An 11813-nucleotide genomic window follows, 5' to 3' on the forward strand; every position below is an offset into this window, starting at 1 on the left:
CATCGGGCTAAGGCCGGATACACACCGGGACACAGTGTGGAAAAAGAGGCGTCTGTTGTCCTATGTGTCAAAAGGCCATTGGGCCCGATTTTTGCGGGTGACGGACACTTCTGGGCGGAGGATTTTCCCCGTCCCGAAATTCAGGCGCACCCAATGTACAAGACAACAACACCTTTCTTCAAAAAGTGGCTTTGCAAGACTGACAGGAATTGAACCCCCACAATCCCCTCACACTTCTCATTCATTACCAATGGGCCAACCTCCTTTTCATGATATTCTTGGGCACAGTTTAGTGTGTAAACAAAGTAATGAACAACTTGCACCTCCTGTCATCCATAGCCCGGTGTGTAACCGGCCTAAGGCAGGTTACACACCGGTTGAGAGTCCATGCATGTCCTTAAAAGCATCAAAAGATTTCATTAGATACACAGATGGTTAATTGTTAACACCAAAGTTGAGTCGACCAACTAGTGGGCCCATTGGTTCTCATCGCCTCTTTGAAGTTGACGACAAGAACAAGAGCTTGCAAACAAGCCTTCTAGACCTAGCCTTCTATTCTAATAAATCTAATGAGACGGCGGTGGTCTCATCACGGCACAATGATGAGGCACATGTGCACTTGGAATGCATGTAGAAGGGTTCATTAAAGAGGAAGAGAACTGAGGATATATCTACAAAGCAAAAGTAGGTGAAGCTCTGTTGTTGAAGTCTAATGTCCTAGATATGGCTGAAGTTGAGAGGAGTATGTGCTTGGACTAGTCTAGACACAACATCGAATGTAAAGCCCAGATATGTGAAGGAGCCAATGTTCACAAAGCATCCATTGTGTTGCCATTCGATAAGATTCGGCAAAGGTACGTTGATCTCCTCATGACTATTGTTTACCTGTATTTCTTGGGATGACCCCCCTTGGAGGAGGAGTTCACACAGTGGTTTGAAGCCACTTACCAAGGCAAAGCTTCCCTGTTACAATTCCGTTTCATTGGTAAGGGCTTCTATTTTGTTTTTCTCGCCTCTAAATTCGAGCAAGACTAGCTTCTAGCATCATGGATTGGCTATCCGTGGTAACTTGGTATATACTATTCCTTGGTCTTCGATATTCTAACATGAGGGAGTTTTACTTCATGAATGCTTGGCAATCTAGGTTTTTGTGTTGGATTTGCCACCATGACTGGATGGTGAGTTGGCAACAATTGTTTCCACCCTTGGCAAAGTTCTTTACATACCCACTATTGCAAATGCCTAAGGGTAGCTTCACAACGATCATCGTTTTTGTGTTCTTCTTTAGGATTGTTGAAATGGTCCTTCTAAATTCCTACAGTTGCTAGATACCTCAGGCATAGAGATTACACTGCCTGAAGTTCTCTCCCTTCATTAATTCTTGATGTTTCTATCACACGGTAGTTGACATTTTGCGAAGACCTTCCCCCAATGTTTGAGAGAAAGGAGCTAAGGAGAAGAAAGAAGTTCAAAATTTGGTGGGAGAATCAGCACAGCAATCACAATCAACTGGTGAGGAAGAGAGTAACAAACCCATTGGGGACAAAGATAAGTAGAAGATGTTTAAGTCATCGTAGAATCTAAAATCAATCAAGAAAGACATCAAGGATAAATTTGATGCATCCAATATTCAGAGTCAAAAGAATGGCCAGAGCAACATGGTGGGTGGCAATGAACACATACCACTTAAAGTGCAAGCAAAGAAGGGTAACAAAGGTAGGAACCCCAACAAGGTGTCATGTAATCACCTTGCTTGGTAACCTCTAGTTGATAAGAACTTTTATGCACCCATTGGCAATCATGAGTTCATGGATGCCCCATATGTCTTGTTCTAAGTAGACCAAAATGATCCCCTTCTGACTTGCAAAAACAAATTTGCTATGATGTCATAAGGAAATAAAAACCTCATGCAATAGTTGCTTTACAAGAGGTTAAGTTTGATGAGAAATCTATTGCCTTATTGGTATTTAAAGACTATGCAGTCCTATATGATCTAAGGGGTAGGGGCAAGGGATGGATTGTGCTTCTAGTCCACAATTCCCTCAAGCCTTGTCTAGCATGGAGAATGGGTGATGGCTTTGCTGTTGTTACGCACGTTGATTGTTAGGGGTTAAATCTCCAGCTAGTTTTTGTTTATGTGGCTAGTGCATCAATGCAAAGAGCCAAGCATTGGCTTCTTCTCAAAGAACATATGTATGCAATCCATGCCTTAATTGCATGGGACTAGAATATGACTTGCCTCCCTTCTGACCACTTGCATGGTTCTAGATGCATGCTCCAAGGGAAATTAAGGCCTAGGAGATGTTGGAGCCTAGCTGTGAACTGAAGGATGTTGGTATGATAGCATTGGGTACCACCGATATCCTATACACATGACATAATAGGCATATTGGTGACACTTGGAGTGCATGTAGACTTGATCGATTTTATTGTACCCAAGGAGCCTGGTGGATGTGTGGGAGAATCACCTACCACACTCTCATGGGAATTACTTCTTCAGATAATTTGCATGCTCTAAAGGCCTTTTGTCTTGTCATTTTAGGAAGAATGCAAGGAGGTCCACTTCAATACCTCCTTTGTGGAAAGTAAGCACTTCCTAGAGGATCTGGAGTGTGCATGGTCTCAAGCAAGGAACCTAGCTCTTAGTCTGAAATTCAGATGGTCGAGATGCCTTGTTGCTATCACCAAGACTTCTAAGGAGCGTGGTAAGAAAATGGCAGCCAAGAGAAGGAATGAAGGTGAAGCTGTAGTCAAAATATGGGAGTGGCTATTGCATGTGCTCGCAAAATTTCTCCATGACCTCATTGTGCAAGCACTACTGAAATAAGGAAAAGAGTTTATGAAATCCAATAATGATATGCAGTCTAGACGGCCAAGACTCTCCTAAGGGGACAATGGGAAAGGTGCCCCTAATTCATTATTCTTCAATTCTCTCAGGTCTAAGCAGACTAGTGAAACTATTGCTACTATTGAGGATGAGAAGGGTGTCCTACACACTGATGAGCACACCATTGTAAAGATATTTGAGAATCGCCTCTCATCTATTGTTGGATCTAAACCCAAACTACCTTATGACTATGATGTTAGGCTTCGTAAATTTTTGGAAGGGACTCTAGTTCCTATTTCTCCAATTGATGCCACCATTCACATTAGAGGAAGTGTAGTATGCTCTATCTTGCGTTACATTTTGGAAAGGCTCCTTAACCACACAAGCTGCCTATTGAGTTGTTTTAGAAAATTCATGTGGGTAAGACATGTGGATATGATGAATTATGTGAGGAGATCTAGCTGCATCCTTAGAGAGGTCAACTAGGGCTTGATAATTAGCACCCCTTAACAATGCTCAATTTCACCTACAAGGTGATTTCCAAATATTTGGCACTCATGATTAAGACCTTATTAAGCAAAGTGATCCATGTAAGGCAGTATGGTTTTTTCAATGGTAGAATTATTTAGGATGCTATATTGAATTTGTTGTTCTCTATTGATTTGGCATTGGCACACAAGTCAAACTTCATCTTAATTAACGTTAAATTGGCTCTTTATTAGACGTGTTCTTAAGGCATTCAGGGTTTTGGCCCATTCTTTATTGGCATGATTAACTCACTTTTTACGAATGCCTCAACTACTATTAGCATCAATGAAAACCTAACAAGATCCTTCCCCCTTAAGAGATCTATTGGGCAAGGCTATCCAATTGCCCCAATCTTGTTCGCATTAATTACCAATCCCCCTGCTCCGTATGATTGATCTAAAAAAAGTCCAGGAGGGTGCCATTAAAGCGACGCCTTTACCTAATGGCTCAGTTTCTCCTTCACATTTCTTTCTAATGGCAGTGCTTTTCTAGTGTGGTAGCTCAAAGAAACTCAGTGACACTCTCATTAAGACATTTAATGAGTTTGCTCCACTATCCTCGCAATCATTAATAGAGCTAAAACTAAATTCATTATGCTTAATCTGGAAGATCTGCAAGAATGGATGTTAGATTTTGGCTTTAAGGTGGTTAAGCCATGAGAAATAATAAGATACCTAGGGGCCCTGATTTAAATTGGCATCAGAACAAGACAAAGATTCAATTGATATTGGGAAAGAATTCAGGAGAAGATTTCCAAATGGTTAAGTGTGCCACTCTCCCTTCTTGGGAAGCTCACGGTTCTCAAGAATGTTCTCTCATCGATATGACAGTGTATATGGCCTCTCTTTTCTCATTTAGTAAGGCATTATGGGACTCAATAGAGAAGCTTTTTAGGTAGTTTCCTTAGAAAAAGAATGGCAATCTTGGTTGGTGGGCTCAAATCGATTGGGATGCTATACTTGTAAGGAAGGACAAGGGAGGTGCAGGATTAGACCCCTTGGCAAAGAAAGCTAATGTGCTTACTTTAAAAGTGATGTTCAAAATGGACAAAGGATAGCCATGGTCCACTATCCTTGTTGCATGGATCACTAAGTCAAAGGATCATAGACAAAGATGGTATGGAGCTTCATGGCAAGATATAGTTTGCTAGTGTCATGACCCTATTAAGATACCTCAGTCCCCAAACCACTCAAGGGCTTGTCAAGAGTTGGCAATATGTCATCTCACAAGCTTCTTGGTCTGCGAAATTCAAGAAGAATGGAGATTCATCTCTACCCTTGCTCTAGCTAACAATCCATTGGCTAAGGCGATGGCTATGAAAGGTTTGAAATTGGTCTTAGATGTGGCACCATGAAGAGAAGTGTTGGCTTCCTTTGGAACCAATCAAAGAAAAAATTGGATTGACACTGAAAGAATATCAATGGTTAGGTAAGCTGCTTTCATCTTAGGTAGGATTGGCCCACGTCGCCTATTGTTTGTGCTACCCTCCCTCCCCTTGCTGGCATTCACAAGTCCAGCTAGCAAGCAACTCTTAAGGAGTAAGGAGAGGAAAGATTATACCCCATCCTTCCTCAGCAATTGCTCTAACTCAAAGAGAGAAGTGGAAGAAGTGTTGTCCTTATACCTCCCTCTCTACATGACAGCACAAAACTAAAAAATGTGTGGAAAATCACTCATTCTCATCATTTGAATTTCTTTAGGTGGAGGCTTCTACTCGAGAAGCTTCCATTTAGGGCAAGATTCACAAAGAAATTTGATGTCTCCTCTCTGTCCATTTTGTAAAAGGCATGAAGAGGATGAAAAGCACCTTTTTTGGATTTGCCCTGCAATCCAACCCTTATGGCATAGGATGAGGAAATGGCTGAAGGGGACTAATCTCAAATCTGATTTTGGATTTGCAATAGTTTTCTATGGTGATCAAGGCTTTCACGATGATGCTACATGGAAACTTGTTACTTTGATTTCTTCTCTTATATCGAGGTTCATTTGGTACAAGAGAAACAATATTCTATTCAAGAAGTCTCATTTATCAACACCTATTGAATGCATAGATCTTTTGAAAGAAGAAATTATGTTGATCCTTAATTCTTGATAGTCTGCACATGGGTTCTTTAAGCTTTGTTGTAGGAAGATGAGTTCCATTCCCTCAATCATCATTTTGTCCTATGGTCAATGGCTAGTTGCACCTCTCTTCTATCAGTGCTATGCATATTATTTTACCTAAATGAAATGACAAAGTGCACATTATCACTGTCTTTGAAGTCAACTAGTTGTGGTTCAAGTGGATGGTCAAGCGTATAATAAATTATTTGCATTGATCCATGTGATTGGGGGACATTGCATAGCTAGAGCAATGCAATCTTAGTTGCTTTTCTTCAATGCCTTATATGTGGCTCTAACAAGATCATCCTTCTTACCCGATCCCAACCAATGTTTAGGGCAAGTTTTTGTTTTTCTTTTTCAAAGGAAGTTTTGAATTATTAAATAAAGTCTCACTATCTCACCTCCTAGGGTAAAGCGGCCACTAGAAGGGCACCTAGCATGATGGCCTCCAATATGTCAAACTGTAGTTTGAAGAGCCTCTCATAGGGGGAAATTTTACTATGTAGCATGTTTGTAGAAACTATGGTATGAAGTACTTCACACTTGGGCAAATATTACTTTTTAGACTATTCATAGAAACAAAGTTTTCAATTTGAAATTGCACATCTTTTGGACTGCTTTGCTTAGCCACCCCCTTCTAACCCATGAGAATGGAGGAAAGGGTAGAACTATTCTTAGATTTTATGTACATGCAAAGGGCATCCACATTCCATTTTTTGTTTTTTGTTACAAGATGTGTCACAAGGACATGGTGAGGCTGCTAAAATATCTCAAGGGAAATTTCCACGAACTTCACTAGATTGATTCAAGCCATTGTTGTGTTATAGAAATGTTCCACAAAGAGGAGGCACAAGGGGATGGAGAATAGGGCACCTCTCTATTCTATAACTTCCTGGCATATTGTTGAATAAGCATTCTCCTCCTTTATAACAATAGTAATCTCAAGGACTATATTACTTGAGAACTTATGCATTTTCAATTTAAGAGATTGTAACACAATTTTGGGACCCACCTTCCTACTATCTATTAGTTTAGCACATATCATGCCTGGGCTTTGGTCACTTTTTTTAGCCTTCAATTATTGGGCACCTAATATAGGCAATCAAGGGTGTTGTTATGAAGGCTTAAGTTTTGTAGAAGAAATTATGGAATATTGTCTCTTTTTCAACTTCACATCCTCAACAACCATCTCCACTTCCATTTGGTTGGTATAATGATAACTTCATGGAAACAGTCCTTGATTAGGACTTCAATGATAGCATTGCATATTCAACTCTTCTCCTATGCATCTCCAAGGAAGTATTATAGGTAGTCACTTCCTGTTGGACTTCTATCAAGGTGTGGGTGAAGTTTCACTTAATATATAAGGCTCCATCACGCATGCAAATTGTCACTCTCTATAAACATCTTTAAACTCTCAAGTTTCAAGTCGACAAACTCCATCTAGTCCTTTCTCGTCTGAGTGACAACTATCAAAGATGAGCTTCATAGAATGCAAGCTTCTCTTCCTAAAGTGCCTCTTATGGGGCTGATGCTTTGTAGGCTTTTGTTTAAGTTTTATGGTGTGGCTAATGCCTTGAAGTATCAAACCTTAATCACTCTAGGGGAATTTTTTTTCGCATGCAATCTGTGTTGTTGGAGCATGAATCTACCTTAAGGCTATAGGGGAGGTTTCCATCTCTAGCCATTACTCCTAATATTCAAGGTTTTACAACTACATACTAGGATGGTTAAGAAGAAGATGAAGTGATTCTTCTATGATAAGTAAGAAGGTGTATCTATTGAAGGATTGTAAAAAGATAATGACATCTTGGAAGAAGAAGAAGGGGAAAATGGGGAAGGGCAACTCAAGCTCTTCATTGAAAGATAGCACTCGAGTGGAAGCACATAATTGAAAGCAAGAGCTATGGCGAATGGTGTAAGAGAGTAAGAGATAGAGATACCGCATATGGGAACCCTAACAATCACAATGTGTGACTGGCCCTTCCCTTATTCAATAGTCATTGAAAGAATAAAGAATTAAAGAATAAAGTGGTAGTGATAGACGCCTCCCACCTAAAGTGTACACATGTGCATTAGGGTGTGTGAAGTAAATACAAGGTAGCATAGGCACAAGCGCTTTTATCCCCAACAAATTCCTACCTAAAGATAAATGTGTCTCTGGTGAGGAGAGAACAATAAAAAGTAACAAAGTATAAACGTACATAAAGTACAGTAGGATGAGGAATATACGACATCTCATCCTATGCCCATCGTCTTCTTAAGGAAGGTAAAATGTTTCCTTGAGAGACATTTAGTAAGCAAATTTGCAAGATTCTCATCAATCAAGATCTTGACAAGGTCAACATACTTATCCTCTACCACCTCCCTAATGAAGTGATAGCGCACCTCAATGTGCTTTGTCTTTGCATGGAAGACCAGATTCTTGGCCAATTGACTAGCACTCATAGAATCTGAATGTAGTGTAGGAGTAATAATAATACCAAGATCTACTACCAAATGGCCTAACCATAGGGCATGCTTGCAAGCCTCAGTGGTTATAACATATTGTGCCTCAATAGTAGATAAGATTATGCATTTCTTCACTAAGTATATCCAAGAAATAGCATTTCTACCAAAAGTGAAGACATACCCAAAGATGGACATCCTACTATTTGCATGTCCTGCATAGTCAAAGTTAGTAAAACCCATGCATGTAGTATCCTGACCATCATCGCAAATATGAATCTGCAGTGTTTTTCATGTATCTTATGATTCCCTTAATGATGTTCCAATGTCATCAGTTAGGTATAGCCATATCGGGTACCACAGCTCCAAGTGCAAATGCTATGTCAGGGTGAGTGGCTATCAGAGCATAAGGAATCTTGGTCAATCTTAGCCTTTTACTCATCTGACTAGGGACAATCTACCTAACTGACCTTCGTATGGGAAGATAAGGGATAGCCAATAGGCTTAAAATCCTACATATGAAAGCATTTAAGTATGTTTTGTGTGTACTCCTTTTGTGACAAGCAAAGGAGCCCTTAAGAGTGATTGCGTGTGATGTGCTTCCTAAGAATATGTGAGACCTACCCCATGTCCTTCATCTCAAAGCTATTTTTAAGCTGATTTTTCAAAGCATCCAACTCATCTCATGAGCTCTCCCCGCAATTGATATACCATCCATATAAAGTACCAAAATAATAAGGTTGCCATCACAAGGCTTCTTGTTATAGAGACACGAATCCATATCACTGTGGGAGTAAGACTGCGAGATTGTATAAATGCACTAAACTTATGATACCATTTCCTAAGTGCATGCTTAAGACCATAAAGGTTCTTTCTCAACTTGCACATTAGGTGTTTCTTGCCCTTTTCCTGAAAGCCATTAAGCTGCTACATATAAATCTCATCATGCAAGTCCCCATGTAAGAAAGCTGTCTTACCATCCATCTAATAAAGATCTAGATCTAACTAAGCAACCAAGGCTAACACCAAACATAGGGTAGCCATCTTGACTAAAGGAGAAAAGACCTCATTAAAGGTAATACCATGCTCCCACCTAAAATCCTTAGCAACCAATCTAGCCTTACATGTTGGCTTGGGATATCCAAGGGTACTGTTCAACTTGTACACCCATTTACATGGCAATACATGTGTGACATTGGGCGAAGGAACCAAATCCCATGTATGGTTTTTTTGTAGTGAATCAAACTTTGACTACATGGCCCTCTCCCAAGAGTGACTGTCACCTCTACATATATCCTCTTCATAAGTAGGAGGTTCACTAAAATTTGTTAACATGACATAGTCCATGAAGGACACAAATGATCAAGTTGATATTTATCTCTAGTAGATATTGCAAAATAGGTTATGGGGCATGTACATCTTGTCTAACATCATGATAACAAGCCATTGGAATATCAATTGTAGGATGTGTAGCTATGTTGTATGGTAATAGGAGGCTCCTCCTAAAATATCACTCCATGTACCTCAACTACATGCTCAAGTTGCATATGCATCTTCTCCTCATGGTAAATAATATCATGGCTATGAATGACCTTCCTAGTCTACAGAGATCAGATAGGCAATAGCGCATCTCACCTCCATTCCCATAATCGAGAAAGACACATTCCATTGGTTTAGGATCCAGCTTATTGCATTTGTCCTTGGAAACATGGCAAAAAACCTCACATTCAAATATGTGCATAAGAGCATATGATGAAAATTTTCCAAACCATATCTCCTCTATAACATGGCAACCAATAGTACTGCATGGGGATCTATTTATCAAGTGTACATCAGTAGTAACTACCTCAGCCCAAAAATGTCACAGTAAGCTTGCCTAGCTAAGCATACCATATATTTTCTCTTAAATCATTCTATTTATGCACTCTGCAATACCATTCTAGGGTGGGGTGTAAGGAACAATTATTTATTGCTCAATACATTGCTCATCGCAAGACTACTCAAATGCTTTAGAGACATATTCACTCCCTTATCTAACCTTAGGCATTTCAACCTATACCTAGACTGGCAAACCAATGTTAAAAGGTAGCCAATACATCTGAATTCTGCTTTATAGGAGATGCCCATATCTTATGTGAATGATCATTAATGAAGTCACAAAATAGTTTAGGTCACCTAGTGGATTGATAGGGCATGGGACCACATACATTAGAATGAACAAGAGCTACAGTCTCATCCATGTGTGTAATGCCAAAATTCTCATGAGAACTATGTGTTTGTTTGCCATAAAGATGATGGTCACAAGAATCAAAACATTTTTAATCAAGAGGTGGAAGATATCGCAACAATGAGTAAGCATTTTTATTCACTTTAATGATATGTGCCAAAGGTAACAATGCCACATAGATATATGTGGTATGTCAGCCACATCCAAAATGTGATCTGTAGACTCATATATAAGCAAGGGATACAAGCTACAATGTTGGCACCTCGAGAAAAAACAATATTCTCGTTGGTGATATTTCATGTGGAATCATCGAAAGATACATGATAGCCTATGTCATCCATGTGTCTAGCAGAGAGTAGGCTTTTGGTCAAGGCTGAAACATGGCATAGGTCATGCAAAATAAAAGTGCTACTAGAAGCAAACTGCAATAAAAAATCACAAATGCTAATAGTATTCGGTGCTAAGTCATTTTTTAGTCTCACAAAACCTTTCATGCTGCAATATGAATGAAACCAATCCCTATGTGGGGTACCATGGAAGAAGCCCTCGAATCAAGTAACCAACATCAAGAAAAAGTAAACGAGGCATCAGTTGACTAGCATCAAGAGAAGAAGTTTCCAAGATGTAACCATCATCAAACTTAGTCTCCAAGGCATTTATCTCCTCAAATTTCATGTTGAACTTACTAGGAACAATGCTCTGATCATCAGAGTTATCTTGCACTTTGCCCTTGCCTTTCTCCTTGTGCTTATCATCATGCATCTTACGGAACTATGGCCGAATACTTTCCTATTTTCCACAACAATAGCATGTAAGAGAGGCCTTACAACCATGAGATTTATAGTCAATGTTTGAGAAGTATGGGTTACATCCACATTCTTTCTATTTATCTCCTCTGTGAGTAAGGCATCCTCAACATCTAAGAGTTTCAAACCATCTTTAGGCATATTAGCATACTAGGCACAATGAAAATTGTCCCATGACTCAGGAAGTGTCACAAGCAAGAATAAGTGAGGAAGATTATCCTTAAACTCAATGCCTTGCGAAGCCAACTGGCTGAAAATAGATTGAAATCCATTCAAATGTGCGGACACAGCAGTCCCTTTCTTTATGCAAAGGTCCTTGAGCTATTTCAACCAATACATCTGTGAAGCAGGACTTTGTTTATAAATCAAAATGGTTTTCTTTTGTATAAAACATAGGACTAAAAACTACAAAGAATCAACTCTATAAACTCAAGTTTGTAGCTTTTTTCATGCTCTTTGTTTCAAACTATAGAACACCTGAATTTGATATCATATGCAAAAGTTATGGCTAAAATATGGAAGTGATGTCAAGTTGCCATAATTGTCCATGACTTCTGTAGCATGCTCTTTATCCACTCAAAATGGATAGGATAATTGTTCCTTAGCTCAACAAGTACTCAACAAGGCTCTAAGCCCTAGGAAGCTCCTTGACAAGCCATGAGCAAGCTGGAACAAGTGGGGAGAAGAAAAGACACAATGTGTATGTCGAAAGGAAGAAGTAATGGCTGCCATGATGAAAGCTTTAGCTAAAGCTTTGAATCTAGGCTGAAGCAAAGGATAAAATAGCTCCTTGAATGGTTGGCTTTGATACTAGTTGAAAGGTAGAACCCGAGAGGAAGTGCACAAGTGGAAGTGAGAGCTATGGTGGATAGAG

This window comes from Lygodium microphyllum, unplaced genomic scaffold (assembly GCF_053477565.2).
Source record: "Lygodium microphyllum isolate KBCC unplaced genomic scaffold, Lygodium_microphyllum_v1.1.10 scaffold_147, whole genome shotgun sequence".
NCBI lineage: Eukaryota > Viridiplantae > Streptophyta > Polypodiopsida > Schizaeales > Lygodiaceae > Lygodium > Lygodium microphyllum.